This window comes from Erinaceus europaeus, chromosome 4 (assembly GCF_950295315.1).
Source record: "Erinaceus europaeus chromosome 4, mEriEur2.1, whole genome shotgun sequence".
In the NCBI taxonomy this organism is placed as follows: domain Eukaryota; kingdom Metazoa; phylum Chordata; class Mammalia; order Eulipotyphla; family Erinaceidae; genus Erinaceus; species Erinaceus europaeus.
In genome coordinates, this window is record NC_080165.1 from 57,975,610 (window position 1) to 57,989,770 (window position 14,161).

The 14,161-nt window shown below is 40.4% G+C and overlaps 1 pseudogene; it reads right to left on the reverse strand.

The window, feature by feature from the left end:
- Positions 1-2,910: 2,910 nt before the first annotated feature.
- On the reverse strand, positions 2,911-3,378 carry LOC107523041 (large ribosomal subunit protein uL14-like; annotated as a pseudogene).
- Between the last annotated feature and the right edge of the window lie 10,783 nt (positions 3,379-14,161).

The window sequence follows — 14,161 nt, forward strand, 5'->3', positions numbered from 1 at the left end:
TAAAGATTATAAAATAAATTGGTGGTTGGCAGGGGTCAGAGGGAAGTGATAATGGAGAGTGACTGCTTATGGACAAAGGATTGTGTTTTTTTTCTTTGAGGGGGTGATGAGAACATTCTACAGGTGGTAGTGATGGCTATACTATTTTTTTTTTAATTCTTTATTGAGGGATTAATGATTTATAGTTGACAGTAAAATACAATAATTTGTACATGCATAACATTTCTCAGTTTTCCACATATCAATAGAACCCCCACTAGGTCCTTCTCTGCCATCATATTCCAGGACCTGAACCCTCCCTCACCCACCCTAGAGTCTTTTACTTTGGTGCAATACACCAACTTCAGTCCAAGTTCTGCTTAGTGTTTCCCTTCTGATCTTGTTTTCAACCTCTGCCTATGAGTGAGATCATCCCATATTCATCCTTCTGTTTCTGACTTATCTGACTTACCATGATTCCTTCACACTTCTTCCAAGATGTGAAGAAGGTGAAATCACCATTTTTAATAGATGAGTGGTATCCCATTGTGTATATAGACCACAGCTTGCTCAGCCACTCATCTGTTGTTGGACACCTGTGTAACTCCCAGGTTTGGTGTGCCGCCCGGGAATCGAAATGGCTATACTATCTTATGGATGAATAAAAATCTACTAAACCTTTAAGATATTGAGCTTTATGAAATGTGAATATCTTGATTTTTCAAATACAAAAGAAAAATTATTAGTTTATGCTAAGACTGGCTCTGGCCCTTACCTGTTTCAAGCCACTTAGCTCACCTAATCATCTCTAGGCAGGTTTATGAGACATTATCATTTCTTCACTTTACTGATAAGAACACAGGTCTAGAGAAATGACTGGTTCACAGTGATGTAGCAAACACACAATGGCCAATTATTATCCAGATTTCTGATAAATGTCATTCTAGTAATTTAAGGAGGTTTTCTGAGTTTCTTTTCTTTTTTAAAATAATTTACCAGAGCACTGCTCTGCTCTGGCTTATGATGGTACAGGGGATTGAACTCAAGCATGAGAATCTCTGCATAACCATCATACCATCTATTTCTGCGTCTGAGTAATTCCTCTCCCCCACTGAAACTTTTTTTTTTCCTTTCCTTAGTTCCAGATACAGGGTGAGAGACAGAAAAGGAAAGACACCACAACAATACCATTCCACTAATTGTGAAGTTTTGCTTTGCATAGTGCTCCCATGTAGTGGTTAGATATGCAAGCCTGGATCTTTGCACATGGTAAAGTTTGTGCTCTATTGGTAGAGCTATTTCCAGCCCCCTTCTGAGTATAATTTGTCTGGCAGTATTCCTTATGTTCAACTTTCTTAGTAAAATACCTTTCCTATGTTTTATGATTTTGCTTTATTTATTTATTTATTTATTTTGGTGTTTGAGGGGAACATGGGGGGGTTTCCAATTTTTGAGAGTTAAACATAACAGAGGTTTTATCCCTGAAAGTCCTTACAGTCTAACCACTTTTTTCCTAACAAAATCCAGGTTTCACTGTTTCGTTCTAACTCCTTTCCAGGGAAGTCCCTTAGAGGCACACAACCACAGCTGATTTTAAGCAAAGCTGAGATATATATCCCCTACACTCATTTTGCTCCAAGGGCATGATTATCTTGCCACACACTTCCCTAGGGGGGTTTGTTTACTCTGACCTAATACATCATTTGGATCACAAGTGAGTCAGTCAAAACACTAGAGAAGGAAAACACACATAGCAACAGCCTCTGTTATGGTTGAATACTCTGACATTTAGAATTGTAATAAACCTTATAGATTATTGTTCTCACTCTTCTCTAACAGAAAACTTCAAAGTAGAGAGGCATTATGTGGTTTTCCCTTGAATTTGCAGCTAGAAGCAGACCTAAGTCTCAAAACAGAATCCTTAGGCCAATTTCATTTATGTCACTGACTTTGCTTGTTCATATGCTACTGTAAGAAATTTACTAGTTGTGGTCCGGGAGGTGGCACAGTGGCTAAGGTACTATACTCAAGCATGAGGTCCTGAGTTTGATCCCCAGCAGCACATGTACCAGAGTGATGTCTGGTTCTTTCTCTCCTCCTTTCTCATGAATAAATAAATAAATTCTTTAAAAAAAAAAAAAAGGAGGGAGTCGGGCGGTAGCACAGCGGGTTAAGCTCACGTGGCACAAAGTGCAAGGACTGGAGTAAGGATCAGGGTTCAAGCCCCCGGCTCTTCACCTGCAGGGGAGTCACTTCACAAGCAGTGAAGCAAGTCTGCAGGTGTCTATCTTTCTCTCCCCCCTATGTCGTCCCTTCCTCTCTCCCTTTCTCTTTGTCCTATCCAGCAACGATGACATCAATAACACAACAACAATAATTATAACAATAAAACAACAAGGGCAACAAAAGGGAATAAATAAATATTTTTTAAAAAAGGAATTTACTAGTGAAAATGATATTTATAGAATATATCATATACAGTATTATGTAGTCATTAAAGTAATAGAGGTGATTATTTGATGATACTTATACAAAATAAAAACTTTGATGTTAACTAAAAATAAGTGGTATCCCCACTTTATCGTGGAAAAAGCTATGTGTATATTTCTCACTATAAGTACTAGCTATGTACCAAAATGTTGCGAAAGTATGGATCTCTGGATGGTAGTACTACAGGTGCTCATTTTTCTCATTTTTATAAAATATGTCATTTATTTATTTATTATTGGATAGAAATTGAGAGGGGAGGGGAGATAAGGAGAGAAACAGACATGTGCAGCTCTACTTCACCACCCATGAAGCTTTGCCACTGTAGGTGAGGACAAGGGGCTTGAACCTGGGTCCTGGCACACTGTAGTGTGTGCACTTAACTAGGTGCACCACCACTTGACTCCCCATGTTTGATTAAAGTTTTTATTTTTTAAGGTTTATTTTGGGGAACAAATAAGTTTTTATTTTTTACAAATACACTGAAGAATCATGCAATACTGCCAGCATTGGATGCAATCCTGGGCCATAAGTCTGCACACACTTTTGCAACCGGTCCTGTGATGGCAGAAACTTTCATTTCCCTTTTATTGTTTACAATGACCCCCGAATTGTCTTCAAAATGTAGAAATACACCATCTTTTCTCCAGTATGACTTTTGTTGTCGAATTACCAACGCTGGATCTACCTTCTTTCTGAGTTCTGGTTTGCCTTTTTTGACTGTGGCCATCACCATGTCACCCACACAGGCAGCAGGAAGCCTGTTCAGTCGTCCCTTGATACCCTTCACTGAGATGATATGTAAATTTTTGGCTCCTGTGTTGTCAGCACAGTTGATCACCGCCCAACCAGAAGCCCCAAGGAGATCCGGAATTGGGCCTCAGAGGACCCACCACGTCCTCACTTCCACATCTTGAATGCTGGAAAGAGAGTAAGATTTATTTTTATCTGTGGAGTCGGGTGGTAGAGTAGTAGGTTAAGCACACATGGTGCAAAGCACAAGGACAAGCTTAGGGGTCCGGGTTGGAGCCCCCAGCTCCCCACCTGCAGGGGAGTCACTTCACAGGCGGTGAAGCTGGTCTGCAGGTGTCTATCTTTCTCTCCCCCTCTCTCTCTTCCCCTCTTCTCTCCATTTCTTTGTCTTATCCAACAACGAAGACATCAACAACAACAATAATAACTACAAGAATTTTAAAAAACCATCAAGGGCAACAAAAGGGAAAAATAAATATTTTTAAAAGATTTATTTTTATCTGTTACAAATAAGAGAGCTTCACATGAGAGAGAAAGACAAAGAAAGGCTGGAAAATAGCTTACTTGGATAGTGTGCTTCCTTATCATGCACACAACTCATGCTCTAGCCTGAACCCCACTGAAGGAAGCTTTGGTGCTGTGGTATCTTTCTCTCTGTCTTTCTATCTCTGTCACTTTCTAACTGGAAAAATTCAGCCTGGAGTAGTGAAGCCCCAGTAGTGACAAAAAATAATAAGCAGAAAAATAAATGTACAACTTGAGAGAGGGAGAGAGGGAGGAGAGTGGAGAGAAAGACCAGAGCACTGCTCAGATCTGACTTATGGTAGTGCTGGAGAGTGAATATCAGACCTTTAGTTGCCTTAGGCATGACGGGTTTTTGCATAATCATTATGCTCTCTCCCCTGCCCTAACAGACCATTTCTATTGAGTTTTACCTGTATTTTCCATTTATATATTTTAATAAAGTTTTTTTTAAGATTGACTTATTTTTTTAATTTTTTAAAATTTATTTATTTATTAATGAGATAGAAAGATAGGAGGAGTGAGAAAGAACCAGATATTACTCTGGTGCATGTGCTGCCAGGGATTGAACTCAGGACCTCATGCTTGAGAATCCGATGCTTTACCACTGTGCCACCTCCCGGATCACATTTTAATAAAGTTTTTATATCTCTATTTATTTCTAGCTACCTTTCCTTCCCTTTCAATTTCTCTCTATCCAAAATAAATAAAATGAAACATTTTAACATTTTTTAATTTTTTTTAATTTGTTTATTTTCCCTTTTGTTGCCCTTGTTTTTTACTGTTGTTATATGTATTATTGTTGTAGTTGTTGTTACTGATATCATCATTGTTAGATAGGACAGAGAGAAATGGAGAGAGGAAGGGAAGACAGAGGGGGAGAGAAAGATAGACACCTACCACCTGTGAAGTGACTCCTCTGCAGGTTGGGAGCTGGGGCTCGAGTCAGGATCCTTACACAGATCCTTGTGCTTTGTGCCATGTGTGCTTAACTCACTGCGCTACCGCCAAAATCCCCTATATATTTTTTTAATGTGAACCCAGGGAATAAGCCCAGAGCCTAGCAATTGCACAATACCACAGTTGAGTGACCTCTTTGATTCATTTTTTTTTCATTCTTTACTTAGAAAAAGAGAGAGGGGATGGGGAGTCGGGCTGTAGCACAGCGGGTTAAGCACAGGTGGCGCAAAGCACAAGGACCTGCATAAGGATCCCGGTTCGAACCCGGCTCCCCACCTGCAGGGGAGTCGCTTCACAGGCGGTGAAGCAGGTCTGCAGGTGTCTTTCTCTCCTCCTCTCTGTCTTCCCCTCCTCTCTCCATTTCTCTCTGTCCTATCGAACAACAACAACAATAATAACTACAACAATAAAACAACAAGGGCAACAAAAGGAAATAAATAATTAATATTTAAAAAATAAAAAAAAGAGAGAGGGGGTCCAGTGGTAGCACAGTGGGTTAAGCTAACATGGTGCGAAGCGCAAGGACCAGAGTAACAATTCCGGTTAGAGCCTCCGGCTCCCCACCTGCAAAAGAGTGGCTTCACAGGCAGTGAAGCAGGTCTGCAGGTGTCTATCTTTCTTGCCCCCTCTCTGTTTCTCCTCCTCTCTACATTTCTCTCTGTCCTATCCAACAACAATAACATCAATAACAATAATAACCACAATGACAATAAAAAAAGCAACAAGGGCAACAAAAGGGGAAAAAACAGCCTCCAGGAGTAGTGGAATCACAGTATTGGCACCAAACCCCAGCGATAAACCTGGAGGCAAAAAAAAAAAAAAAAAAGAAAGAAAGAAAGAAAGGAAAAGAAGAAGAAAAGAAAAAGAGAGAAAAGAAAGGAATAGACAGAGAAGAGATACACCATAGCACTATTCCCTTAGTGCCATCCGTTCTATCCCCATTTGATGCTGGAGCTTCAGCCCAGGACCTCATTCACAACAAGGCATGTTTTCTACCAGGTTAGCTAGACCCTGGCTCTAAAAGATTTCTTAAATAGGACACAAATAAAAATATCAAGCATGGGGGGTCGGGCGGTGGCGCAGTGGGTTAAGCGCAGGTGGCGCAAAGCGCAGGAACCGGCGTAAGGATCCCGGTTCGAGCCCCCGGCTCCCCACCTGCAAGGGAGTCGCTTCACAGGCGGTGAAGCAGGTCTGCAGGTGTCTATCTTTCTCTCCCCTTCTCTGTCTTCCCCTCTTCTCTCCATTTCTCTCTGTCCTATCCAACAACGAATTACGTCAACAAGGGCAATAATAATAACCACAACGAAGCTACAACAAGGGCAACAAAAGGGGGAAAAAATGGCCTCCAGGAGCGGTGGATTCATGGTGCAGGCACTGAGCCCAGCAATAACCCTGGAGGAGGGAAAAAAAAAAAAAAAATATATATATATATATATATATATATATATATATATATATATATATATCAAGCATGGTAGTGGGGCACCAAAGTAAAAACCCTGGGTTGAGGGTGAGGGTGGATGTTCAGCTTCATGGGGTGGGGGGGGGGGAATGGATGGGACACAGTCTTTTGGTGAAGGGAATGGTGTTTATATACACTCCTATTAATTTGTAGTCATATAAATCATTAATTAATAAGAGAGGGGGAAAACTGATTGAATGTCTCAAACTTTTTAAAGCACAGACTGAGTCTTTTTAATACATAGGCTGAGTGTTTGATATGTTGACTCTCTTAAAAGCTTAGTCCAGGGAGAACAGAAGCAACCGGTGGCATAGGTATATACAAATAATGTGAAAGGACATAAAATGTGGTGATGGTGTGTATGATACAGCAAATTCTATCAGAGGGATTTTTCAAAGTTAACTCAATTGCCAAACAATGTGATTATAACAATAACTATCTATTGCCTTCTTAAACCCTAAGACAGCAGGAACCTCCCGATCCTCTATAGAGCCTATATTTCCCCCAGTCCTGGAACCGCTGGGGTGGGGCTCACTTTCCTGCATGCTTCTCTCAAGTCATACCAAATGATATTGTATCTGCCGATTTGAACCTAATCAATGCAACAAGTACCATCTCAGCATGCTTCACTTCAGACTGTGTCCAGAGACGTCAGGCATGGAATGCCAACCCTTCACCCTCATCTCTCGGGTGAGACCTTTCCTTTCATGGTAGTCTCTAATTCCATTCCAGGAGGTTCACTTCCTAACAAAGTCCCAAAACCTAGATATAGACCAGGTCCCATAAGATAGAGCATATGTTCACATGTGTCCATAAATTAGGGCAAAATATATACCTGAAAACAAAAATATACAATAGTCTAGTGAGTCCAGTATCAAGTTTATAATGAAATAGTGTCTACTTAGACTTAAATACCCTCCTCACCTACTTCCTATTAGAATTCTTTCACTCACTCCAAGGCTAATCTTATCAAAGCAAGGACTGCAAAAGCTGAATAAGGGCAAGAGACTGGCATACTTTAATGATGACTCTTTTTTTTAATTTCTTTATTGGGGAATTAATGTTTTACATTCAACAGTATATACAATAGTTTGTACATGCATAACATTCCCCAGTTTCCCATATAACAGTACAACCCCCACTAGGTCTTCTGTCATCCTTCTTGGATAATGATGACTCTTTAGTATCAGGCCATTCCATCAGCTGGGGCCCTAATCGGGGAGTCCTGAGATTCCCATCTGTGAGGGGTCTCTTGGTTTGGGTCCCAAACAGACTTGATGGGCCTAGAATTCAAATAAATCCCTCTCTCTATTCTTATCAGTCATCTTTATCAGGAACAACAAAATAGACCCCTTTATCCCCCCCATAGGACCTTGCCCTCAACTTGGATCAACAACAGTAGAGAATGTTCCATCCTCTGAAGGGAGGCTGGACAACATACTCTATGCTACACCTGAGGAAGATGGGTCGATATTGGGGAAGCATAGAATGTTCCTACTCATGACCACAGAATGTGAACTCAGATCTACAGGGATGCAGAGGTCACACAGGCTCCTAAGTTAATTAGGGCCCCAGATCACATTAAATCTGTGGGGTTTACAGTCAACAATATTTATACCCCTTTCCCAAATTAGGGAGTTACTCTCTTCCCTGATCCAGCTTTCTGGTCCTTTTTCCAGTCATGACATCATCTCTGCAGACAATAATTTGGATCCACTGGCATATCAAATTTCAGGCTCAGGAGCAAAAAAAAAAGGAAAAAAAAACTAGTATAGCCACAGGTCCTTTGAAATTTAACTAAAATATGCCTACTAGCTATCTACAAAATGGAGGACCCTCCCCCGCAACTTTTCATCTGAACTATTCCAGTCCATAGGTTCATGATTAGTCAACAATTTGTTTGGCTTTGTATGTTAACTCTCTCAACCACCAGGTTCCAGACGCTAGCATGATGCCAACCAGACTTCCCTGAACAGACAACCCCACCAATGTTTCCTGGAGCTCAGCTTCCCCGGCACCCTTCCCCACTAGGGAAAGAGAGAGGCAGGCTGGGAGTATGGATAGACCTGTCAATGCCTATGTTCAGCAGGGAAGCAATTACAGAAGCCAGACCTTCAACCTTCTGCATCCCACAATGATCTTGGGTCCATACACCGAGAGGGTTAAAGAATATGAAAGCTATCACGGGAGGGGATGGGGTACAGAGTTCTGGTGGTGGAATTGTGCAAAGTTGTACCCCTCTTATCCTATGGTGGTTTTGTCAATGTTTCCTTTTTATAAATAAAAAATTAAAATATATCAAGCATGAAATAAATAATTGACTAATTGGACTACACTAAAATTAATAAATACAGTTCATCAGAAGACACTGTTGAGAGGAATAGGGAGACAGCATAATGAAGCTGAAGGGTTGACATTCTATGCTTGATGTCTCTGAACACAGTCGGAAGTGAAACATGTCTAGGTATAGTACTGGTTGCATTTATTAGGTTAGGATCAGCAGATACAGTATCAATTGGTAGGAATTCAGAGAAGCATGCAGGAAAGCGAGCCTCGCCCCCAAGGTTCCAGACCTCGCCCCCAAGGTTCCAGACCAGGACTGGGGAAAATATGGGTCTTGTAGAGAATGGGGAAGGTTCCTGCTGTCTTAGGATTTAAGAAGGCAATAGATAGTTATTGCTATAATCAAATTATTTGGCAATTGGGTTAACTTTGAAAATCCCTTTGTTAGGATTTTCTGTATCATACAAGACCTCATCATAATTTGTGTCTTTTAATGCTATTTACATATAGCTGTATCTTATAAAGTGATGCCACTACTTGCTTCTGTTCTCCCTGGTCTAAGCTTATAGGTGATTTAATATTACAAAGAACATGTCATTATTAGAGATGTATTAACAATTTGAGCCCACTGTTAAAATTCAATCTGATTATCAATTTGAAGTCTTAAGTGCTTAGATTGAAGGCATACATACTCACAACTATGGTCTATGTATCAAAAAGTTTGAGACATTCAATCCATTTTTCCCCTCTCATATTGGGTATCTTTCTCTCTCCCTTTCTACTTCTCCCTCCCCTCTCAGTTTCTCTCCGTCCTATCAAAAAAAAAAAAAATGGCCACAGGAGCTGTGGATTCATAGTGTAGTGCAGGTTCTAAGCTCCAGAAATAATCCTAAAGGTAAAAACTAAGGACACAGATGAAAATGGGAGGGAGTTGGAGATGGAGATGGAGAATTAACACAAAAAAAAGTCACATTTACAATGATTATCAGATTCCCCTAAATTTTAGAGGAAATTCCAAGAAACCAAAAGCTTTTAGGTGAAACTAAAACTTACAATGCAGATTAAACCGAATTCTTCACTCTCATATCATCTTCTTTGAGTGTCACAATAACCTGTAAGGTGGTCTTAGTCATTGACTCTGCTTACAGACCAGGAAACTTACTGGAAAAGGTATGCAGTTTTCACCGGGTTAAGTAACTAGAATCTGGGAGACTTAGAATATGAACTTGAGGGAGTCAGGTGGTTAAGCACACATGGTGCAAAGCGCAAGGACCACTGTTAAGGATCCTGGTTTGAGCCCCCAGCTCCCCACCTGCAGAGGAGTTGCTTCACAGGCGGTGAAGCAGGTCTGCAGGTGTCTATCTTTCTCTCCCCCTCTCTGTCTTCCCCTCCTCTCTCCATTTCTCTCTGTCCTATCCAACAACAACAATAATAACTACAACAATAAAACAAGGGCAACAAAAGGGAATAAATAAATAAAATTTTAAAAAAATGAAAGCATACAATCTAGTGTTGATGAAAATTAGGTGCTTAATAAATATTAGTTTCCTTTTTCTTCCATAAAAGTCTAATCAGTAAAAGGAACTTGCCCCAAGGCAGTAGAATGAGGGGGTGCATGGACCTTTGTGTGTGATTTCCAGCCATGATTTTCAGGTCCTGCTAGAATAGTAAGCCACTAAAATGCCATTTGTGTTCCTGTTTCCCACATGGTGTCCCTAGAGTGGGGCTGAAAGCTTCCTATGCTAATAAAATAGGCTTTCAAAACATATATGTGAAGACATTTCAAAAGTGAGTAGTAAATTTTTTTTCAGTGAGGAGTTACTCAAAACTACCCTGCCAAACCTGTTCTTCTGCCCTGGTGATTAGCGCAGATCCAATTTCCTCTTGATATCTTGGTCACTTACCCTAAGATTAATAAAGAGGCTAAAATAAGCATTTTTCCTCCAGTGGTAAATCTAGCCTTTTCTATTCCCAGCAATGAATGCTCTGTTTACAATGGGAGAGGAAGACAATCACACCATAAACTCCTCCCCATGGGTCAAACAAAACTGGATGGTTTCTGCTGCCATACTGCAGTTGTCAGCTAGGTATTTTCACTGTGGCCCTGGTGTTTTCCTGTGCCCACCAGCTAAGCTGGAAGCACAAATCTGAATATAGAGAAATGTTTACATTTGGGATTCAGTTTCTACCTGCCTTTCAGGGCCCCGAGGTCTAGGAAAGGAACAAAGAATTATGGATTCTAAGGAATGTCTCATAGATGGAATAGTCAGCAGCCAAGGAGGGCTGCAAAGAGAAATGAAAATTTTTATTGGAAGGGAGAGGGGGACACATCAAAATTCCATGGCTTAGCTCTTGAATAGCCCAGAAAATATCTACAAGAAATCCTAAATGAGGAATTTACAAGACCTGGATTTTAAACAATGGTATCTCTCTCTCACTCTCTTTTCTCAAACTATCAGCAGTGATAGTTGTACATAACATTTTTATCTTTTGGAACTTTTCTGTACTACTTCCTTGAAAACAGTATTCACCCAATTCTTAGGCACTAAATCCTAAATCCTTCCTCAGTGAGGTTTGAGTGTCAGTTACAATTCCCTACCCATAGAGGACTCCTGACCTAAGCCTGGTCATTCCAGTCCCTCAACTTTTTACATTCTGGCACTAGAAGAAAGGGATCTTGTAGAATTGAGGTTGTCTTACCTGGTTCTATGGAGGAAGCCAGACTGCAGTGTGAGAATATGGAACCAAAGTGCAAAGAGAAGCAGAGGAGCTGGGTGGTGGCGCACCTGGTTGAGTGCACATGTTACAATGTACAGGGACCTGGGTTTGAGCCCCCAGTCCCTACCTGCAGAGGGAAAGCTTTGCAAGTGGTGAAGTAGTACTACAGGTGTCTGTCTATATTTTTCTCTATCACTCCCTTCCCTCATGATTTCTGGCTGTCTCTATCCAATAAATAAATAAATAAATATAATTTTTAAAAAGAGAGAGCAGCAGACATACAGGAAAAAGAGATGAAAAGAGGAAGGCCAAATAACATTTAAGAACTTTGGCTGGGGGGCTGGGTGGTGGTGCACCTGGTTAAGCAAGCGCACATGTTACAGTGAGTAAGAATCCAGGTTCGAGCCCCCAGTTCCCACCTGCAGGGGGAAAGCTTTACGAGTGGAGAAGCAGGGCTGCCTGCAAGTGTCTCTCTGTCTCTCTCTCCCTTCTTGATTTCTGACTGTCTCTATCCAACAAATAAAGATAATTAAAAAAAAAAGTGACTTGTAAAAAAAAAAAAAAAAAAGACCTGTGGTCCGGGAGGTGGCGCAGTGATAAAGCTTTGGACTCTCAAGCATGAGGTCCCAAGTTCAATCCCCGGCAGCACATGTGCCAGAGTGGTATCTGGTTCTTTCTCTCTCGTCCTATCTTTCTCATTAATAAAATATTAAAAATTTTAAAAAAAGACCTTTGGCTGAGCCAGGTGGTGGCATGCTTGATTAAACACACACATCACAGTGACAAAGGACCTGGGTTCAATCCACTGGTCCCCAATTGCATGGGGGAAGATGCATGAACAGTGAAACAATGCTGGAATTGCTACTGCTGAAATAATTTTTTTTTTTTATTTTAACAGAGCACTGCTCAGCTCTGGCTCATGGTGGTACGTGGGATAGAACCTAGGACTTTGGAGCCTCAGGTATGAGAGTCTCTTTGCATAACCATTATGCAATATACCCCTGCCCTGAAATAATTTTTTTAATAATTTATTTCTTTATTGGGGAATTAATGTTTTACATTCAACAGTAAATACAATAGTTTGTACATGCATAACATTCCCCAGATTCCCATTTAACAAAACAACCCCCACTATGTCATTTATCATCTTTCATGGACCTGTTTTCTCCCCATCCACCCACCCCAGAGTCTTTTACTTTGGTGTAATACTCCAATTCCATTTCAGGTTCGACTTCTGTTTTCTTTTCTGATCTTGTTTTTCAACTTGGGCCTGAGAGTGAGATCATCCCATATTCATCCTTCAGTTTCTGACTTATTTCACTCAACATGATTTTTTCAAGGTCCATCCAAGATCGGCTGAAAACAGTGAAGTCACCATTTTTTACAGCTGAGTAGTATTCCATTGTGTATATATACCACAACTTGCTCAGCCACTCATCTGTTGTTGGACACCTGGGTTGCTTCCAGGTTTTGGCTATTACAAATTGTGCTGCCAAGAACATATGTGTACACAGATCTTTTTGGATGGATGTGTTGGGTTCCTTAGGATACATCCCCAGGAGGGGAATTGCAGCATCATAGGGTAGGTCCATTTCTAGCCTTCAGAGAGTTCTCCAGACTGTTCTCCACAGAGGTTGGACCAATTAACATTCCCACCAGCAGTGCAGGAGGGTTCCTTTGACCCCATACCCTCTCCAGCATTTGCTGCTGTTACCTTTTCTCATGTATGACATTCTCACAGGAGTGAAGTGAAATCTCATTGTTGTCTTGATTTGCATTTCTCTGACAATCAGAGACTTGGAGCATTTTTTTTCATGTGTTTCTCGGCCTTTTGGATCTCTTCTGTGGTGAATATTCTGTCCAAGTCCTCCCCCCATTTTTGGATGGGATTATTTATTGTCTTATTGTTGAGTCTGGCAAGCTCTTTATATATGTTGGTTATTAAACTCTTATCTGATGTATGGCATGTAAAGATCTTCTCCCATTCTGTGAGGGGTCTCTTGATTTGGGTAGTGGTTTCTTTTGCTGTGAAGAAGCTTTTTAATTTGATGTAGTCCCATAGGTTTATACTTGCCTTAGTCTTCCTTGTAATTGGATTCGTTTCATTGAAAATGTCTTTAAAATTTATGCGGAAAAAAGTTCTGCCAATATTTTCCTCTAAGTATCTGATAGTTTCTGGTCTAACATCCAAGTCCTTGATCCACTTGGAATTTACTTTTGTATTTGGTGAAATACAGTGATTCAGTTTCATTCTTCTGCATGTTTCAACCCATTGTTTCCAACACCATTTGTTGAAGAGACTCTGCTTTCCCCATGTAATAGTCTGGGCCCCTTTTGTCAAAGATTAGATGTCCATAGGTGTGGGGCCTCATTTCTGGGCTCTCAATTCTATTCCACTGGTCAGTGTGTCTGACTGTACATGTTCCAGTACCAAGCAGTTTTGATGACAATGGCCCTATAATACAGTTTGAGATCTGGGAGTGTGATGCCTCCAGTTCTGTTCTTTTTTCTCAAGATTGTTTCGGCAATTCTAGGTCTTTTCTGGTTCCAGATAAACATTTGTAGCATTTGTTCTATTCTCCTAAAAAATGTGCTTGGGATCTTGATGGGGATAGCATTAAATTTGTAGATGGCTCTGGGTAATATATTCATTTTGATGATGTTAATTCTTCCAACCCATGAACATGGAATATCTTTCCACTTCTTTGTGTCTTTTTCAATTTCTTTGAGTAGTGACTCATAATTTTCAGTATACAAGTCTTTCACTTCTTTGGTTAGGTTTACTCCTAGATATTTTATTGATTTTGTTGCTATAGAAAAAGGAACTGATTTCTGGATTTCAATTTCTTCTAACTTAGTGTTTGCATAGAGGAATGCCACTGACTTTTGAATGTTAATTTTATAGCCTGACACATTACTGTATTGCCTGATGATTTCCAAAAGCTTCTTGCTGGATTCCTTAGGTTTTTCCATGTATACTATCATGTCATCTGCAAA